This window comes from Temnothorax nylanderi, unplaced genomic scaffold (assembly GCF_030848795.1).
Source record: "Temnothorax nylanderi isolate EJ_2023f unplaced genomic scaffold, tnyl_v1.0 TNYL_tig0512_pilon, whole genome shotgun sequence".
Lineage (NCBI taxonomy): Eukaryota > Metazoa > Arthropoda > Insecta > Hymenoptera > Formicidae > Temnothorax > Temnothorax nylanderi.
Genome location: NW_027249574.1, coordinates 72,160 through 78,159, shown reverse-complemented (window position 1 = coordinate 78,159; position 6,000 = coordinate 72,160).

Genomic DNA, 6,000 nt, shown 5'->3' with positions numbered 1-6,000 from the left:
GGAGGGTCTGGCGGGCCGTGAGAGTGAAGTGTTAGCCCGTCTCGGGAACTCGCGCTCGCGACCGCCGACAGTCCGCACGTTTTAGAGATAATGCGTAATTAGAGTCACGCGTGCGTTTACCGTGTAGAGTCAAGGCGAATTAGAGGCCCGCGAGCGGGTCGTTTCAGGGAATCTCTGCGTACGGATACAGTGCCGGAGATCCTCGTTAGAGTTAGTTTTGGACTGAGATTATGTTGTAATCGGAAATTATCGTTCGGGAAGTATTATGTTGTAATCGGAAATTATCGTTCGGGAAGTAATGTTATCGTTCGGGAAGTAATATAATTCGGTTCATACTCGAAGTTATCGCGAAGCGGCGAATTGCGCTTCGTGTAGCCGAGCTATTCCTGGCGGGGCGGCCTTCGCACGCACCGGACACCGGATTATCGCGGAACCGTAGGAGGCGTTTCGCGTGATCACGTCGTGGCGTGCTGGGCACCTTTCGCATTTGGTGTTGCGGACCTCGCGAGGTATCGGGCGTGATGCAGATGCCAATCGCGGGGTCATTTCGGACTTGTATCGTACTCATGAGATATCCGCGGGCTTTTGTGGGAGCGAGGTAGTTCCGTACGATTCGAGGTACCATTCGTGTTTCGTCGTTATAAGAAGTTTGCCGTTACCGTATGATACGGTTGTGATTCGAGGGATCATTCGCGTTTCGTCATTATCCTCTCTCAGCAGTGCGCGAAGCTCGAGATTTCGGGGTCTTATTCAGTGCGGACTTATCATTTAATACACATATACAATCAATAGTTTCATCTGCTTATAGAACGCTTGGATTCATCCTCCGATGGGGTAGATTTTTTAAGAATATAACCACTTTAAAATTATTATACTGTACGTTAGTTTGCCCCAAGTTGGAGTACTGTTCCATAGTTTGGTCTCCGTATTTTAAATGCCATCAGCTATTGATTGAACGTGTGCAGCACAAATTCCTGCGTATGGCTGCTTATCGGCTAGGTAATCCCATGTCAATTACTTGCCATGACTACTGCACTATACTAGATAGATTAAATCTGCTATCGTTAGAAAGTAGGAGACTAACCTTTGACCTTACATTTATTTTTAAGCTTCTCAATCTACTGATTGTCCGGATTTGTTGGAACGTATCTATTTTAACATCCCGACTAGAGAATTAAGACAGTACTCCATCTTCCACATTGGGTATCACCGTACTTTGTATAGCGCAAATTCTTGTGTAAATAGGCTAATAATATCTGCAAGTAATTTCTCTAATAGGGTTGACTTTTTTGGTGGCTCTGTATCAACTTTTAAACAAAAACTTTCTCGTCTACTCTTGTAATCTAAATGTTCTCCATTTTATGTTGTAAAATTTTTAATTTTTAATTTTTAATTTAATTTTATTGTTTTTGTTTTTCTTTTCTCTTTGTACGCTAAAGGGTTTATTACCCGTTAATAAAGTTTATTATTATTATTGAGAGATCCTTCGCGTTTCGTCATTATTGAGAGATCATTCGCGTTTCGTCATTATTGAATGATCATTCGCGTTTCGTCATTATTGAGAGATTATTCGCGTTCCGTCGTTATACGACGCTTTCCGTTGCCGTGAGATACGGATATGATTCGGGAGATTTATCTGTTCGATTGGACATCTTCTAATCTATTCTCATGAAATATACTGTCTATTTTGTTATTGACTTTGTGTGCTAATTGCGCTGCGCTCCCTCTCTCCCCCTCTCCGAGATCTACCAGCGATCAACGGATTGAATTCGCGCCTGGGATAATTAGCGGGCTTAGGGTGAAATCACACGATACGGGAATCAGCATGCGGGACAGAGGATGCGTGATTCGAACAGCCAATCAGCGCTCTTCCGCATTTTTCTATCCCGCATGTATTTCGTGCCCTGTGCACATAGTACGTGAAAGACCCGAAAATGACGCGTTCCGGGAAATAAATATATAATTTAAGACATAATTATTTAACCAAAACAGTAATATTTGTTAATTTTATTCAAGTATACTATTTAAAATATTGAAATAAGCATTACTGCGATAGTATTGAACAAATTTTATTTAAAATTATATTATTACAAAAATTATTTTTGAATTCTATAACGCATTTTTGGTCATTTTCCCGTATCGTGTGCACAGGGCACACTAAAATCTTGCGTATGCGTCATTGTTGATCTGTGTTTAGAATTCTGGAGCAAAGATTAAAAATGGATAATAAATTGTTAATGTTACAAGAAGCTATTAAAATTTTTATGAAATTTTATGTGAAAACTCCAATGTTACCTTATCGAAAGGAGAAAATGAGATCAACGTTAACCAAACTTTTTATATTGTACGAAACAATGTCGAAAAAGAAAGTTGAAAGAAGTGTATGGGTTAGGCCAATTTATACTGTGGAACAACGTTTCTTCAAGGAGACAGTGACAATTTAGTTACAATGTTAAGAACAACAGATCCATCCTTGTATTTTAATTATTTCAGAATGCAGGTGGATATTTTTGATAAACTGTTTGTCTTAGTGGGTCCTAAAATAGAAAAAGAATGTATTATAAGGGAACCAATTTCCTCTCGAACAAGGCTTGAAATTTGTATTAGATATTTAGCCAGTGGTGATAATATGAAGTCTGTAGGATATGCCTTTAGAGTTGCTCCAAACACAGTTTCTAAAATTGTGCATGAAACTTGTAGTGAAATTTGGAAAACATTAAAAGATATAGTTATGCCTGTACCAAGTACACAAGAATGGAAAAAGATAGCGGAAAATTTTGAAGAACTGTAGAATTTTCCTCATTGTATTGGAGCGATCGATGGAAGGCACATGGTAATAGAGGTAATAATTAATTTTAGCTTTCTCTTTATTTAAGGTATATTGATACAAATATGTTATAAATGCTTAATTACATTTCAGGCTCCTCCGCATAGTGGTTCCACTTACTTCAATTATAAAAAAAATTTCAGCATTAATTTCACCGGTGTTTCCGATGCACACTATCGATTCATTTTGATTGATGTTGGAGCAGAAGATCGTCGCAGCGATGGTGGAGTGTTTGCTGATAGCAGTATACAATCGGGATTACATTCAAATACTTTAAATGTACCTTCGCCTGCTCCAGTTGGTGAAAGGGAGCTGCCATATGTTTTGGTTGGTGACGAAGCATATCCTTTAGCACCGTACTTGATGCGACCTTGTCCAAGAAGATCAAATCTTGACTTAAGAAAAAAGGTGTACAATTATCGCTGAATTATCGTATTCATCGTTTCCTTGGCAGTGGTTTCGCTAGATAGTAGATAGGGACATAAATGTCGCGAGTTTAACGTGCGGCACCTGCTCGTAGAGCCTTATCCACACGGCCCCCATGGGCACGGGATTGGGATACGCCCAATCAGCGCGTACCTGACCGAGGTCAGGTACTACCAGTACGCTGCAGGATTACAGGATCCTGCAGCAACCCACTGGTCGGGGCGAGCGACTATCCACGCTCTACCAGCTGTGCAGGCTGGCACCCGAGCTGTTGGGACGCAGCTCACCCGCCGGACACCCAAGTTCGGAACTCGGGTATCCTAGCCAGCATTTGGCTGTAAACCCCTGTCATCACGATGGTCCTACCCGCGACCGGCGGGAGCAAGCTCCCTGGGCCACCGGTCCCCGTGGTACCAGTCTGGATCACTGGTCGGATCTTCGTAGCCGAGACAACTCCCAGTTGGGTCTCCTGCAGACCCTAGCACTGGTAAGCCACACTCATCACGCACACTTCACACATTCCCACTCATTCTTCTCTGAAACACACATGCCGCAAACCTGCTCAGACTCTCATATCTTTCCTTGCGCTCCAACACCTCACTTACATCCACTCTGCCGTCCTCACTCACACTGACTCCCCATTCGTCCAGGTTCCTAACATCCTCATACATTTCACATTCAACCAGCACATGCTTCCAATCCTCGCACTCAGCACCACACGCACAACTTTCAGTCTCAGACAATCCCCTTTTATACAAGAACTCATTCAAACTGCCGTGACCCGTCAGGATGTAGCCGAGCCATAGGCTCGGCTCGAATCCCAAGCAACTCTCGGCAAACCTCACATTCTGCACGAAGCCATGTGTCACACGTCCTTTCGCACTGTTGTCCCATCTACTCTGCCATCTCTCATACAGCCTATCACTCGCCAGTTGCATGCTATCTTCCATACCTCTCTCACTCACTTCCTGCTCACTCATAACATCATTCACGTCCAATTCCCATCCATTCTTTATCCTCGCATTCAAGCCTCTTCTCACACATTCCAGGTCCCACGGAAGGGCACCCACCAACACTTGCATGGCCTCCGTGGAGACCGTTCTGCACACATTCAAACAGGCGCTCATCGCCACTCTCTGGCACCTGTTAATTGCCTCTCTCGCATATCCATACTCCATGGCCTCGTACCACACGCTCGCACCATACATCACACACGCAGCAAACAAACCCTTATAGATAACACGCCATGCTCTCTTTCGCAATCCCCATTCGCTCCTCATCACACGTCTCAACTTCCCCACCACACTCACACACTTTTGTCTCATACATTCCAGGTGCGGCTTAAAGCTCATTCGCTCACTCACCCACACACCCAGATACCTTACACACTTCACATACCTCACATGCTTCCCATTCACACTAACGCTCGGGTGTCTCGCCTCAGACAAGCATCCTTTCAGGAGCATCATGACAGTTTTGCTCTCTGACACTTTCACTCCGACACTCACGCCCCATTCGCTCACTATCCTCATCCACTCGTTCCCCAGTCTCTCAAGATCTGCTCGGCTCTGTCCTTCGACAGGCACGAACAGATCATCCGCATACGCCGTCGCCATACATCCTCGTCTGCGGAGCTCCCACAGGAGCTTATCCATCTGTATGTCCCAAATGTATGGGCCATTGATGGACCCCTGCGGTGCACTCCGCAGAACCTTCTTCCACACTTCCTCATTCGTTCCTATCATGCATGCCCATCTTTCATTAAAATAACTTTCCCACAACCCAATCTCCTCACATCCTTCCTCACGCAGTCTCTCGAGCACACACGGCCACTCCAGGTTGTCGAAGGCACCCTGGAAGTCCACAAAAATTCCCAACACATACTTGTGCACGGACCGACTCACACACTCACGCACGCTATTCCACGCGCTCTCGGTCGAACGTCCCTTCACAAACCCGTGCTGTGCCTCACACATTCTGCCACTCATCAGTCGCTCAAGCCTATTCACCATCAGTCGCTCCAACACTTTCCCAAGCACAGACAACAGGCTGATCGGCCTGTACGACCCGGGGTCCGACCGCACTTTCTCTGGGGACTTCAACAGTACAATCACTCTCGCTTTCTTCCACACCGTAGGAAAGCGATTGGTACTCAGACACACATCATACACTCGCTTCAACCATCCCGGAATTGCACGCCAGATCGCACGTAGCATTTCCGCAGTTATCCCATCCAACCCAGGTGCCTTACCCACTTTCATCGCTTTCACTGCCACATCCACTTCATCCTATTCAAACGACCTTTCAACCTTTTCTCTCTCTGCCATTCGCACATCTTCCATCTCCGCGGCTGGGAAAAAGCGATTCAGCAGCACATTCACGCTCTCTTCCCACGTACTCGTGACTCTGTCACCCACTCTCATAGCACTCAGCCTATCCCGTCCATACTTCCCCATACACACCTTGTACACATCACCCCACCGATCCTTATTCCCCGTATCACTCACGAACTGTCTCCAGTTCTCCTCTTTCACTCTCCATAGCATTCTCTTGTACTCTCACAGAGTACGCTTGTACGCATTCAAACAACCTTCCACTCGGTTCCTATCTCTCCCTCGCATTCGCTGGTAGGCTCGCCTACGCTTCCTTACATCCTTCTTCATACGCTCCAGTTCATCCGTCCACCACACAAGCTTCCTCGCAGACCCACACACTCTCCTTTTCATTCTGTTGTCATTTGCTCTTAG